This window comes from Schistocerca cancellata, chromosome 6 (genome assembly GCF_023864275.1).
Source record: "Schistocerca cancellata isolate TAMUIC-IGC-003103 chromosome 6, iqSchCanc2.1, whole genome shotgun sequence".
Taxonomy (NCBI): domain Eukaryota; kingdom Metazoa; phylum Arthropoda; class Insecta; order Orthoptera; family Acrididae; genus Schistocerca; species Schistocerca cancellata.
In genome coordinates, this window is record NC_064631.1 from 93,826,931 (window position 1) to 93,842,659 (window position 15,729).

A 15,729-nucleotide genomic window follows, 5' to 3' on the forward strand; every position below is an offset into this window, starting at 1 on the left:
CCAAAGGCATTCTATAGGATTCAGGTCAGGACTCTGTGCAGTCCATTACAGGGATGTTACTGTCGTGTAATAACTCCGCCACAGGCCGTGCATTATGAACAGGTGGTCGATCGTGTTGGAAGATGCAACCGCCATCCCCGAATTGCTCTTCCACATTGGGAAGCAAGAAGGCGCTTAAAACATCAATGTAGACCTGTGCTGTGATAGTGCCACGTAAAACAATCTAGAGGTGCAAGCCCCCTCCGTGAAAAACACGACCACGCCATAACACCACCGCCTCGAATTTTACTGTTCGCACTACACATGCTGGCAGATGATGTTCACCGGGAATTCGCCTTACCCACACCCTGCCATCGGATCGCCACATTGTGTACCGTGATTCGTCACTCCACACAACCTTTTTCCACTGTTCAATTTTCCAAAGTTTACACTCCTTACACCAAGCGATGCGACGTTTGGCATTTACCGGCGTGACATGTGGCTCATCATCAGCCGCTTGACCATGAAATCCAAATTTTCTCACATTCCGCCTAACTGTCACAGTACTTGAAGTGGATCCTGATGCAGTTTGGAATTCCTGGGTGATGGTCTGGATAGATGTCTGCCTTTTACACATTGCGACCCTCTTCAACTGTCGGCGGTCTCTGTCAGTCAACAGACGAGGTCGGCCTATACGCTTTTGTGCTGTACGTTTCCACGTCACTATCACATCGGTAACAGCGGACCTATGGCTGTTTAGGAGTGTGGACGTATGACGTATGACACAAGTGACACCCGGTCACCTGACCAAGTTCGCAGTCCGTGAGTTCCGCGGGGCGCCACATTCCGCTTTCTCACGATGTCTAATGAAAACTGAGGTCACTGATGTGGAGTACCTGGCAGTAGATGGTAGCACAATGCACCTAATATGAAAAAGCATGTTTTTGGGGGTGTCGGGATACTTTTGATCACGTTGTGTATATCGGAAGCAACAACAGTCTAATCACGCTTCCTTCCGGTACATCGGACGTTTCAATTGATCCGCATTTGAGAAGACATTCAGTATGACTGTGTCTTGATTGCTAGATGACAATGTATTACAAACAATGTTTACAAATCTAGAAAATAGAACTTATCAGTTGCCCAACATCTATTATATGCAACGAATCGAAAAAAATGAAATGCTGGCCGTTTTTCTCACGGCGATCCTTGTTTGCTTGCAATGATTCATTGAGGGGAAATTAATTTCTCTCCAAGTTTTTGCTTTTCAGACCAGCTACGTTACGTCCGTTACTGTTTCTGCCGGTGCCGTCCATCGTCGGTTAATTGTGCATTTAAGCCTCCGTCTGTTTGTTTCACATTTTCCCTCTGTTATAGGGAACTGTTCCATGCTCTAGGCTTCTTGGCGCTGTCAGTCGCTTATTGGATTACCTGGGGGCTTCCTCAGGCCACCTACGTCCGTCGTGCAACACGAACTCTCTTGGCACCTGTCGAGAAAACATGACAGCCGGCGTTTTACTTACAAGGAACCGTCTCCCCTACAACTAATTGACATCCTTGCTAGGCAGCTGCTTGTAGAAGTCAGCTCCCGGCCTGTTGGTTCTTTCACAAATAAATTATGGACAGAGCACAGAAACGCAGACTTTTATCAGACGCAGAAAGATACATACGACAGAAATATTAAGTTTTCTTATTTTGGAGAATAAAAGTTATTATAGGTATAAATATTGCTGTTTTTCTGTATAAGACACCAGATGACACGGTCATTACCGTCAGAAAGTTTATATTTATAGGGAAATAACAAGTAAGTTTCTCATAAAATTGCCGTAATAATAATAACAGAATAGTAAAAAAGCTTAGGAAGAAGAGCGGCACAGACAAGCGCTCAAAACAGTATAATAACGATTAAAATGTGAATTACTTGAAGGTTGTCTCATGGAAACGTTAAATTTCTGAATAGCGAGAACTGCCCGAAACATGCAGTGAAACAGAGGAAATACGCCTACAAATACAATATGCAGACAGTAAAGAGTGCGGACCAACACAAGATAGGTGCTACTATCAGCCTCAAAAATTTTATCAGCAATTTTTAACAGCAACAGAATTAACTACAATCTTGCTAACCATATTTAGACTTGTATGCCAGAATAATATTACTAAATATTTTTTCTTACAGAGTAGAACATAAATGCAGGATTGCCCCTAGGAGGATAGCCCAAGTGATCTGTACCCACAAGCACTGCGCTGGCATCACGAATAAAACGTAACTCTACGCTCTCTTAGACATTTTAACAGAATTCAAGTCTCTACCATCATCATGTTACCGTCCCTTGGTAATGGGATCGTCTGTTTACAGAACAGGCAAGAAGACAGGACCTGACGCAAAAGGCCACCACAAAGTCTTGAATATACAGGGTGAATCGCCTAAAACAGGCACGCAAATATTGCGGAATTGGAAAGTTGCTACTCATGAGCAGTTTTCATAGAATAAATTGATAGTCAGAAGCTCGTATTTAAAACCACTGAACAGGTTGTAATAAGACTTAGAAAGAGGATTTTTTGTGCAAATATACACTTTTTAAAGGAACAAGGCCTACTGATAGTAACAAACTAAAAAGTAGAGTACATTAGAAGTCAGTGGTGTTTGTTAATCCCAATATACGTCAACCAACACGACAACTTTTTGTCATTCTCTTCAACCAGTTAAGTGAAAGCAATAGTTTAACATCTAGACAACGTGGCACGGGTTAAGCAAGGGTCTTACATATTCTCCACCAACGTACACTGAAGCGCCAAAGAAACTGTTATAGGCATGCGTATTCAGATACAGAGATATGTAAACAGGCAGTACACGGCACTGCCGTCGGGAATACCTGTATAAGAGAAGTGTCTGGCGCAGTTGTTAGATCGGTTACTGCTGCTACAATGGCACATAATTACGATTTAAGTGACCTTAACGTGATGTTATAGTCGGCGCACGAGTGATGGGACACAGCATCTCCGAGGAACCGATGAAGTAGAGATTTTCCCATACGACCAATCCACGAGTGTACCGTGAATATTAGAAATCCGGTAAAACATCGAATCTACAACATCGCTGCGGCCGGAAAAAGATCCTCAAGAAAAGGACCAACAACGACTGAAGAGACTCGTTCAACGTGGCAGAAGTGCAACCCTTCCGCAAATTGCTGCAGATTTTTATGCTAGGCCATCAACAAATGCGAATCATTCAACGAAACATCATCGATATGGGCTTTCGGAGAAGAAGGCCCACTCGTGTACCCTTGATGACTGCACGACACAAAGCTTTCCACCTCGCCTGGGCCAGTCAGTACCGACTCTGGACTGTTGATGACTGGAAACATGTTGTCTGGTCGGACGAGTCTCATTTCAAACTGTATACAGCGATGGACCGGTACGGGTATGGAGACAACCTCATGGATCCATGGACCCTGCATCTCAGCAGGGGACTGTTCAAGCTAGTGGAGACTCTGTAATTGTGTAGGGTGTGTGCAGTTGGAGTGATATGGTATCCATGAAGCGTCTAGATACGACTCTGACAGGTGACACGCACGTAAGCATTCTGTCTGGTCACCTGCATCCATTCATGTCTACTGCGCATTCCGACGGACTTGGACAGTTCCAGCAGAACAATGCGACACCCCGCACGTCCAGAATTGCTACAGAGTGGTTCCAAGAACATTCTTCTGCATTTAAGCAATTCCGCTGGCCACCCGAATTCCCAGACATGAATATTACTGAGCAATGTGCTGTTCAGGAGAGATCTGCATCCCCCTTGTAGTCTTACGGGTTTACGGACAGCCCTGGAGGATTCAAGGTGTCAATTCCCTCCAGCACTACTTCAGACATTAGCAGAGTCTAGGCCACGTCGTGTTGCGGCACTTCTGCATGCTCGGGGGAGGCCTACACGATATTAGGCAGGTGTACCAGTTTCTTTGGCTCTTCAGTGTAGGTCCCATCCCTATCACATCTATCTCCATCAACAGCTGAAGCAAACGAACATGCGAATCGTCCTAACTTATGTAGATGGACATTAAGAAAATGGTTTAAATGGCTCTGAGCACTATGGGACTTAACATCTGAGCTCATCAGTCCCCTAGAACTTAGAACTACTTAAACCTAACTAAGGACATCACACACATCCATGCCCGAAGCAGGATCGAACCTGCGACCGTAGCGGTCGCGCGGTTCCAGACTGAAGCGCCTAGAACCGCTCGGCCACCCAGGCCGGCGGACATTAAGACAGGGTACTCCAACAACCTACACGTAGCCGGTGAAATGACAAAGCGGACCAGTCACACTGCTCTTTTTCAGGCACTATGGGACTCATGGGACTGACCCTACGACTTATCTTAGAAGATGGATTAGGGAAAGGCAAACCTATGTTTCTAGCATTTGTAGACTTAGAGTAAGCATTTGACAATGTTGACTGGAATACTCTCTTTCAAATTCTTAAGGTGGCAGGGATAAAATTTACAATTTGTACAGAAACCAGATGGCAGCTATAAGAGTCGAGGGGCATGAAAGGGAAGCAGTGGTTGGGAAGGGAGTGAAACAGGGTTGTAGCCTATCCCCGATGTTATTCAATCTGTATATTGAGCAAGCAGTTAAGGAAACAAAAGAAAAATTCGGCGTAGGAATTAAAATCCATGGAGAAGAAATGATAACTTCGAGGTTCGCCGATGACATTGTAATTCAGTCAGAGACAGCAAAGGAGTTGCAAGAGCAGCTGAACGGAATGGACAGTGTCTTGAAAGGAGGGTATAAGATGAATATCAACAAAAGTAAATCGAGGATAATGGAATGTAGTCGAATTAAGTCGGGTGGTGCTGCGGGATTTAGATTAGGAAACGAGACGCTTAAAGTAGTAAATGAGTTTCGCTATTTGGGGAGCAAAATAACTGGTGATGGTCGAAGTAGAGAGGATATAAAATGTAGGCTGATAATGGCAAGGAAAGTGTTTCTGAAGAAGAGAAATTTGTTAACATCGAGTATAGATTTAAGTGCCAGGAAATCGTTTCTGAAAGTATTTGTATGGAGTGTAACCATGCATGGAAGTGAAACGTGGACGATAAATAGTTTGCACATGGCGAGAATAGAAGCTTTCGAAATGTGGTGCTACAGAAGGATGCTGAAGATTAGATGGGTTGATCACATAACCAATGAGGAGGTATTGAATAGAATTGCAGAGAAGAGAAATTTATGGCACAACTTGACTAGAAGAAGGGATCGGTTGGTAGGGCATATTCTGAGGCATCAAGGGATCACCAGTTTAGTATTGAGGGCAGCGTAGAGGGTAAAAATCGTAGAGGGAGACCAAGAGATGAATACACTGAACAGACCCAGAAGGATGTAGGTTGCAGTAGGTACTGGGAGATGAAGAACCTTGAACAGGGTAGAGTAGCATGGAGAGCTGCATCAAACCAGTCTCTGGATTGAAGACCACAACAACCACATGGGATTAACATCTGAGGTCATCAGTCCCCTAGACTTAGAACTACTAAACCTAAATAAGCTAAGGACATCACACACATCCATGCCCGAGACAGGATTTGAACCTGCGACCGTAGCAGCAGTGCGTTTCCGGACAGAAGCGCCTAGAACCGCTCGGTCACAACGGCCGGGGCTCTTTTTCAGGCTGAGAATATTCTTTGTGAGGGTATAGGCATAGTTTTTTGAAATGACTGACTACCCTGACGTTTGACCACCTTGTAATAATAAAATTTTTACCTTTACAAGGATTCCGTGTCAGTTCCGCTGCTCTGCACTTTGTGCCATGTACGGCACGATGATTTAGATCCACACTAGCCGATCCGGGTTGGCCGGGCTGCCCTGCTTATGTATGTTGAACGTCTCTGAGGGGAAAAGGAGACTATCTGTGCAGTGGGCGGACTTCGGAAGAGGGAATATTTATGGTTGTGAGGAGAAAGAAAAGACGCACGGAGACGGAAGGAAACCGGTGCGCGGCGCGCGCGTGCGTGTGCGTATGCTCATTGGACATTAATTTACGTGACACTTTGTTCATCCTTGTGGGCAACGTCTTCTCCTCAGTGGATTGTGCCTTGAGTTAGAAGCTAAATGACTGCTTGAGAGTGTTATGTTAAAGTTGTCACTAACTGGTTGATGTTCACTTGTGTCAGGTTGTTTCTAATCACGCTAGTACAAAGCCCCGCGCGAAGACTGTGGCGTCATGTGATTGCCGATGGAGCTATTTACCTTATTTCTATTCACTGGTACTAAGCTGTTTCAGGTGTAAGAGCTGGCAATATCCTGTATTTATGGGGACTGATGTAGACGGATGAAGCGTGTCGCTGGGCAAAGTGAGTGATGGAGGAGCGGTCGTGACACAACTAGAAGTTACAAAAAGTTTATTTGTAGCAAAACTAATGTCAGTGAGCATTAAGATCGTTTGGTTACCTTTAAGTCTATGTATTCACTTACATATTCTCGTAAGTTCAAAGATTTGTTTATGGATTTGTGCCCCCGGAGTATGTGAGGAAAGGAGGAAGTTGATTACTGATTTAAATAAGATTGAGGTAATTGGAATTTCTAATGACGAACAATAATACAAATACTTGCATAACTCAAACTTTAAGATATTTGTTCAAAATCTCATGTTGATGGATATTTACGTTTTTATTTATGTAAACTACAGGCAGAACAACATAACTAGCATACGGGCAAGGGAGGAAATGCGCCGTTTAAAAGTGTTACCGTAGGAATTTTTCGCATGTCGACGTCTATACAGAAACTATCTGATCTCCGAGTAAGATACAGCCGAAAACTGTTGCCGGAGAGCGTTGCAGTTGCAAATCATTGTGAGGATGACATTCCATGTCATAAACGAGCTCGATCCTATGTGTGAACCAATCACGATGTAAACCGCGTCTGGTGCTTAACAATCTAAACAAGTCCCTTGTGAGAACGACTTTAACCCGTTCTCTGAAAGCCACGTGCTGATGTTACCGAGAGCCCTGTTATCAGCTACATAATCGTTAGCATGGTAGCGCTGTAACAAATATGTATGAAAAGACCGCATGCAGAATCGCGGTTGGGATTGGGGGAGGGGGGGGAGTGTCTTAGTGACCGGTTCCTGGCTGAGCTAAGAACATGGGGTGCAAAATTTTCGGTTTACCCTGGACCAACGGCCATTTGTTTAACCATTCGAATATCTGTCTTGCTGTAGCAGCTATGCTATAGCATATTAAGCAAAGTTTGAACTACGAACCGGAAAGGCACCCAGGCAAATTGTGCGACTCAATTAACTCCTTTTGCAAACGATTTTAATTGGGCTGAAATTAATGCCCAGTTAATGACACTATTTGTGAGTGCAGCGTGCAGATTTTACGCGCAAAACAAAAGTTTTAACTGTAATAATAAAATTTGCTTCGCTTGAATTGTACGTGCAAAATACATGTTTCTCTGGGAGGTTTTTGAAGCATGCCACTTCTATACTTCTATACTGTAAACTTGTACGCATCAGTTCAAACATTGCACGAAGGTAGACAAATGGATAAAGTCAAAACGAAATTTTTATCAAATTATCTTTATCCGTTGCCGAGATACGATGGCTTAAAACCGAGATAATGCAGCACGTAAATGAGTTCTTACATGAACTGAACCCGCGGAAATGGTTTAAAGTGTATCAAAGGAAAAAAATGCGTTGTTATGATAAAATTGAAAGCTATCTTCCAAAAATCTAGCTTCATTCGAATTTTACGGGCAAAAAAACAAATTTTTGTGAATTTTTTATAAGTACCACTTACATTTTTCAAACTTACAGGAACAGGTTCAAATTTTGTAAGAAGGTAAGACTAGTAACTGTAATGATAATCATGTTTTTTTTTAAAGCTTTCTTCGTTGCCACGATACAAGCAACTAAGTTCGAAAGTCGATTAGAAAAGGCTGTACCCGAGTCAACAACAATCTGCATCGGTTGCCAAGCTCTGACGATCTAATGCCAAAATTATGGTAGAGTAAATCAGAATGAAAAATGCTCCATCATGGCTTAAAAAGGCGAATCAAAAATCCAGAAGATTCGCCAGCCTTGGTAAACAATACATAATATCGTATAGCTGAACTGCTAAAAAAGATTTTCCGGGGGGGGGGGGGGGGGAGGGGACTAAATTTCTGGGGGTTGATGAATTACATTAAATGACACTGATACGACTAAAAGGGCGCATGAGAGTGTCAATATGTTTTGATTTAAATGCCAGATTGTGGAAAAGCTAGTTCCCTTCTTTTATACCCATAATTCTACCCCTGGCCATAATCGCCTTTCGCCTTTTCTTGCACTGTGATAGGGGCAGTTTTCATTCTAGTATATACAGGGTGTTTCAAAAAGGACTTTATAACTTTAAAAAATCATGTAAATTAATTGAAAGAAGATATAGAGCTGAGTTTAGTGTTACTATGTAGGGAAACACATCAAGTTTTTTTTACGTTAAACTGAAGATGTTATATGTGGCTACAGTTGGTTATCCTGCACATATCCCATCGGAAGTCAATTTCTTCCCAAACTCGCTGTATCACTGCAGGTGTAACTTGTTCAGTGGCGGCGTAAATTCTTGCTCTAGGTTCAGGTAGACAAACCGGCACAGGAGGTACAAACACAATATCCTTGATGAATCCCCATAAAAAAAATCCAGTAGCGTCAGGTCTGGGGAACGTGGGGGCCAAGCAATTGGAACATCACAGCCAATCGACTGACCTGGAAAGCGGTCACTGACAAAATCCCGGACGTCAGCCAATTAGTGATGTGGTGCACCACCATGAAGCAAACATTTCGTTCTTGGTCATCCTCATCGATCTGTGGTATCAAAAATTGTTGTAACATATCCAGGTACACTATCCAATTGATGGTTCTCTCACGAAAAAAAAGGGGGCCGTACACTTTGTTCTTGCTCACTGCTCAAAAAACGTTCAGTTTAAGGCCATCACCAACAGGTTGCAATGTTTGACATGGATTTCATTGCCCCAAATTCTAAAGTTGTGGGTGTTAATCTTGCCATTTAAGTGAAAAGCCGACTCGTCAGAAAAGATGATTTTGCCCAAGAAATGTTCATCCTTACGTAATCGATTTAACATATCCCCACAGAAGTTCTTGCGAGCAATTTTATCAGTGTCTTTTATTGCTTGTACGGTCGTCAATCTGCACGGTTTCAAATGTAAACTGTTTCTCAACACAGTCGTCTGTGGGATTTGCAGTTCGCGAGTGCACGCCGGGTCGATTTCGGAGGGCTGTTGACAAAACGTTGCCTCACTGGCTTAACGACTGCGTCAGATGTGCTTGGACGACCTGATGATTCCCCATGTCTTACCGAGCACCCTGTTTCCACAAAACATTTATGCCACCCATAAATTTAGGTCTACTAGGGGGATCTTTAGCGTATTTGGTACGAAAATTACGCTGAACTGTTGTCGCCGACTTCGATTCTTAAAACCAAACCACACAGCTAGCACGCTCGAGTCCGATGAAGCCATCTTTAACGCAATTGCAGCTAGCGCTCCTTACGGTGTGATTCGGCACTAGCGAACCACGCGAGACAAAACTTGGTGTATTTCCGAACAAATTGACATTACAATCACCTCTGCAGGTACTATGTATTAATTTATATGAATTTTCGAAGTTGTACAGTCCTTTTTGAATCACCCCGTATTATGTTCCACTTATTTCGCGACAGAACTTGTGTAATTTTTTTGTCACGTTTAATGATAGCATTAGTCTCGGTATTTGAAAGGTGTGAGAGGCATGAGAGTTGAGATACGGCTAGTGCCTACCTTTCGGTGTATTCGCCCTCGGGCCTGGAGATCCGGGCGCGGTCGCTGAAGACGAAGATGCGGGCGGAGCCGCGGTACCACTTGATGGAGTGCAGGTCCCCGCAGCGGTCCGTGTCCACCTTGCACGGCAACGTCACCGTCTCGCCCACCAGCCCCGTCAGGTCGTACGCCGGCAGGCCTGCCAACATACGCGCCACGTCACTAATCTGGAACGCTGTCTGAAATATTATGGTCGTTATTCATTTGTCTTCTTAATGTTTCTAACAGAGTGCGGCAGTTTGTTCTTTTTGACATTCCATCTAATCTTTGGGTAAGAGGGGACCTATCCGGTAGCAGCTTCATACCTGTCTGAAATGGTTTATCACTAGCGGCATGTTTGAACACCACGTGTTGCAGTACAGTGTTACTGTAAGCATTTATTCCCACACTTCAACTTTTACCAAGTTTTTATAGGGATAAAAATGTTCAAATGTGTGTTAAATCCTATGGGACTTAACTGCTAAGGTTATCTGTCCCTAAGCTTACACACTACTTAACCTAAATTAGCCTAAGGAGAAACACACAAACCCATGCCCGAGGGAGGACTCGAACCTCCGCCGGGACCAGCCGCACAGTCTATGACTGCAGCGCCTAGACCGCTCGGACAAACCCCGCGGCATTTATAGCGATATAAAACTAAGCTAGTGTCCAATACTAATAATGATAATAATAATAATAATCCCAAGGAAAGCAGGTGTTGCCAGGTGTGAAAATTACCGAACTATCAGTTTAATAAGTCACAGCTGCAAAAAAACTAAAGCGAATTCTTTACAGACGAATGGAAAAACTGGTAGAAGCCGACCTCGGGGAAGATCAGTTTGGATTCCGTAGCAATGTTGGAACACGTGAGGCAATACAGAACCTACGACTTATCTTAGAAGAAAGTTTAAGGAAAGGCAAACCTACGTTTCTAGCATTTGTAGCCTTAGAGAAAGCTTGCCGGCCGGTGTGGCCGAGCGGTTCTAGGCGCTACAGTCTGGATCCGCGTGACCGATACGGTCGCAGGTTCGAATCCTGCCTCGGGCATGGATGTGTGTGATGTCCTTCGGTTAGTTAAGTTTAAGTAGTTCTAAGTTCTAGGGGACTGATGACCTCAGAAGTTAAGTCCCATAGTGCTCAGAGCCATTTGAACCAGCCAGAGAAAGCTTTTGACAATGTTGACTGGAATACTCTATTTCAAATTCTGAAGGTGGCAGGGGTAAAACACAGGGAGCGAAAGGCTATTTACAATTTGCATAGAAACCAAATGGCAGTTATAAGAGTTGAGGGGCATGAAAGGGAAGCATTGGTTGGGAAGGGAGTGAGACAGGGTTGTAGCCTATCCCCGATGTTATTCAATCTGTATATTGAGCAAGCAGTGAAGGAAACAAAAGAAAAATTTGGAGTAGCTATGAAAATCCATGGAGAAGAAATAAAAACTTTGAGGTTCGCCGATGACATTGTAATTCTGTCAGAGACAGCAAAGGACTTGGAAGAGCAGTTGAACGGAATGGACAGTGTTTTGAAAGGAGGGTATAAGATGAACATCAACAAAAGCAAAACGAGGATAATGGAATGTAGTGGAATTAAGTCGGGTGATGCTGAGGGGATTAGATTAGGAAATGAGACACTTAAAGTAGTAAGGAAGTTTTGCTATTTGGGGAGCAAAATAACTGATGATGGTCGAAGTAGTGAGAATATAAAATGTAGACTAGCAACGACAAGGAAAGCGTTTCTGAAGAAAAGAAATTTGTTAACATCGAGTATAGATTTAAGTGTCAGGAAGTCGTTTCTGAAAGTATTTGTTTAGAGTGTAGCCATGTATGGAAGTGAAGCATCGATGATAAATGGTTTAGACAAGAAGAGAATAGAAGCTTTCGAAATGTGCTGTTACAGAAGAGTGCTGAAGGTTAAATGGGTAGATCACGTAATTAATGAGGAGGTGCTGGACAGAATCTGGGAGAAGAGGAGTTTGTGGCACAACTGGACTAGAAGAAGGGGTCGGTTGGTAGGACATGTTCTGAGGCATCAAGGGATCACCAATTTAGCACTGGAGGGCAGCGTGGAGGGTAAAAACCGTAGCGGGAGACCAAGAGATGAATACACTAAGCAGATTCAGAAGGATGTAGGCTGCAGTAGGTACTGGGAGATGAAGAAGCTTGCACAGGATAGAGTGCTGCATCAAACCAGTCTCAGGACTGAAGACCACACCAACAACAGCCGTAACAATTGTAAATTATACTGGTGCAAGAGGTGGGTAACATTCTTTACACTATATCAATCAAATTTGCTGAAAATAGCGGGGGGATAAATTATCGGTAAACGACTCGCAGGAAATTACTGTGAATACAAAAGTGCTGCTGAAGGTGGATACGAATATGGACGCAATGAAATAGACCAAAAAGAGTGCAATCATGGTCATGATATGACTGGGTGTTGTGTGCTGTCCTTAGGTTGGTTAGGTTTAAGTAGTTCTAAGTTCTAGGGGACTGATGACCATAGATGTTAAGTCCCATAGTGCTCAGAGCCATGGTCATGATATGGATGCGATAGTCGATGATAAACTGATATTTTGGTGAAAGAAGCTCAGGTTACAGCCATAAAAAACATTTCAAAAGAGAATAATGCTGAAGCAGGATGCTGTTGTGTTTATCCCAGGAAGAACGAAAGAAAGACAACGCTTACTTGCGGAAAATGGAACAGGTGTATTCTCAACTCACATAAAGTATCTTTAAGCCATGATGTATATCAGTTACGTTAAAATTATTTCATTCTTCACCGAATTGTTATTACCTCCTTAGCAATACAACATTAATTTCCAGCATTTTTAAAGTGAATCATTATTTTTAAATTGAAGTACACAGTTCTGCAGTATATCGTTCACGGGTAGTGCGCATAGGGTTAAATCCCGACGCCACAACTTTCTCTAATAAGCTCAATTATTTCCTTGGGCGTTTCTGTTCTCCTACAGATGATGTCAAGAGCAGTCTTCATCGCCGTCTTTGGTAAATTTTCATCAAGCTACACGAAAGTGAAGAAACATACATTCTGAAGTGTAGTACCCTGTGCGGCACATAATGCCATTCCGGTTTAGAAAGATAGTTCGTCGCAATAATAAATGCTGTGGCAGAGTAACTGCGCTAGATTCTAAAGTAGTATTAAATGCTTCTTGTCCCTATTCATAAATATAAAACAACATTCGCATTACGGAATTCGTCGGTAATGTTCGTATGTCTAAACTCTAATGTATATTTTAAGAAAACTGCCTCTGCGAGCCACAGCTGCACCTTACAAATCATAGTTTTCGTAGGAAAACCTCATATTAATTATACGATTAATGTATTCATGATGCTGACAAGTTAGCCCTATCTGAAACCTGCATTACATAGTAAATGAAACACCAAGCCGCAGATTAGGTGAACAATAACTCTTGGCCTTTGTTTTATTGGTAAATATCATCTTATACCGCACAAAAAAACTGTATCTTTGTGTCTTCGATGCAATGCAGTAAATCTAGTTATTCTGCGAACGTATCTGGGATTTGCATACACCCAGTTTTGGTTTATATTTAATGCCATGAACGTAGATCTGCGAAAAACTGCGTATAGCTCTTCGGATTGTACACATGTATTCTTCCCAGTAAAAATTCGCGGTAAAACATTAGAAGACCGGGAAGGTGATTAAAAGATATGGGCATATATTACATTCATAACTGTGGTACTGAAATATGACCAAAAAGTAGACCTACCACTACAAATCATAGTATATCGGACGCTGAAAATTGATATTATCAGAACAATAAACATAAAACACGCATGGAAATATAGGCCAGGAGTCCGCAACGACGAATATTGACTCATTACATACGTAAGATAGCGGAACTAATGACATTCGATAAATATCAACGAGACTTAGCCTACTAGTAGGTCAGTACATGTACCGTATGATGTAGACCTGAACGTGCAACAAATTTAAGCTGTGCTCTTAGGTGTGAAACGATTAATTGAGAAATCATTTCTGTTCATTTAACATGCAGAATTTTATATGTGCTCGTATGTGTCTACATAATTACTACCTCTGAAATTGCCCCAGAACAAAAGCAAGACGAGAAAAAAACGGACGCCCTCGGCATAAACCTTACACCAACGTACCGCTGCAAATTAAAGTTATTCCATTTATTTAAGAAACAGAATCTAAACCATGGAGGTATTGTACCTCCATGATCTCAACATATTCCATTTAGTTCGTAATTTTCCGTAAGGTGTGCTACATTTGCGACAGTTCGAAACTACTTCGTAGATTATCCGGCAGAGGCGCTACCACTGCCCTGCCTCATCGTTTCCAACTTATCTTCCGCCGGGACCAACAATGAAGTTCAACCAAAAAGCTGTAGCACGAAAATGACAATGTGCTTCCTAAAGCACCGAAGCGCTGTGGGCGAGAAAGCTTGTTTAATGCTGTTACGCTAGCGATCACAAATAATACTTGCAGAATGATACCTTACATATGATACGTTAGTAAAACGTGCAAGTGAGAACTTTCACCTTAAAATCTTCTTATGTAATTTTATGTTATCTGTGGATCGTAATTTTACCAATTCTGCTCTATCATAAAGAGATAAATAATAAAATCTTGAAAAAATATGGTTCCTAAATCGGTTTTTGTTCGGCTTTCCCAACACAATTTTCATTCGATGGCAGATTCAGAATAATAATTATCAAAGACACAGATGACCCGGAGGAAAGACTGGAAGAACGTAGACTTTATCGACTATCGCATTTGTGTCCGAAATGGTATCGTATTATGATGAAATATGTATTGTAGGACAAAGAATTACTCTTTGTGCGAAACGTGAACTATAAATGTCTATTGCAGCTACTGGTACACGATCACTCATGGAATATTCATAACCGAAATCACTTAGCGTTATTCAAGGTTTTAAAACAATAACATATCTCGAAGAATCTTACAAGTTAAACCCATAACAATGCCGCGAGACGTTTCGTAACACGTACGTCAATTTCACTGTTAATAGCCCTCTCTCGGCCGCATAAGGAACCATGCAATAACAAAAAATAATCACTATTCCACAACGAACTTGTCACAACTATCTGAATCGAAAAACCTTTCATAAATCTCCCAATAATACGCGAAAACAGACAAGACATGTTTCGTCTACGATATTTTGTCTAACATCCATAAGATCGAAACTTTACTTCCCTGCAAAAAAACCAGTTGACAGCCATTATATATACTATATGTGAGCTCCTATATACTTAAACTTCCCTCTGAGTAATGACTTCGATTTATTTTCGCTCGCGTTAAAACTGTTAGCACTGAATATAAATCAACATTTTGAAAGTTACCTTTATAAAGCCGTTCTCTCAGCCACATTCCCAGTACGGGTGGAAGAACAATAAAGCACAAGACTGAGAGAACGACCATTTCTTTTTCTGGTGTTCCCGTGTAGCGGCGAAATATAAGACAATGAATCATCCTTGCGTTCGCATCACAATAAAAAACCAAAGGCCTGCAACTAGGCAAGGGCGATGACCAAAAGCACCAACAAGCTGCGCGTTTTCTCGCAGACTGAACAAAGAGCTCTATCCTCGAAGATGATATTTGTCTAAGATGTAATTCCAATGAATATGTATGACAGCTTGGTTTACAGTGTGAACTTCCCACTGTTCCATAGAATAAACTACGGGGAAAGTATTTTCAATAGAACAGGTGCAATATTTTTAGAGTAACAAAGTTTGAATGCGTTTTAATTTATCAACAGCGTATTACAATGCTATAAAAAATTCGAATGACTTTGAATAGGGTAATTACGAAGCCGTCACGAATAATCGAGTGAAGTTATTTTGAGTCTGATTGCATTCCTTTCAATAATGTGATATTTAAATCACTGTAAATGAAAGACATTTGTAT

General features: G+C 42.1%; 1 protein-coding gene across 11 annotated transcripts in view; it reads right to left on the bottom strand.

The window, feature by feature from the left end:
• Positions 1 to 9,954, bottom strand: part of LOC126088583 (titin) — a 1,213,778-nt gene extending 1,203,824 nt beyond the window's left edge. For all 11 annotated transcript variants that reach the window (XR_007519972.1, XR_007519973.1, XR_007519977.1 and 8 more), the window contains exon 1: positions 9,781 to 9,954. The gene's annotated coding sequence lies outside the window, so the exon portion shown is untranslated. The remainder of the gene's footprint in view (positions 1 to 9,780) is intronic.
• Between the last annotated feature and the right edge of the window lie 5,775 nt (positions 9,955 to 15,729).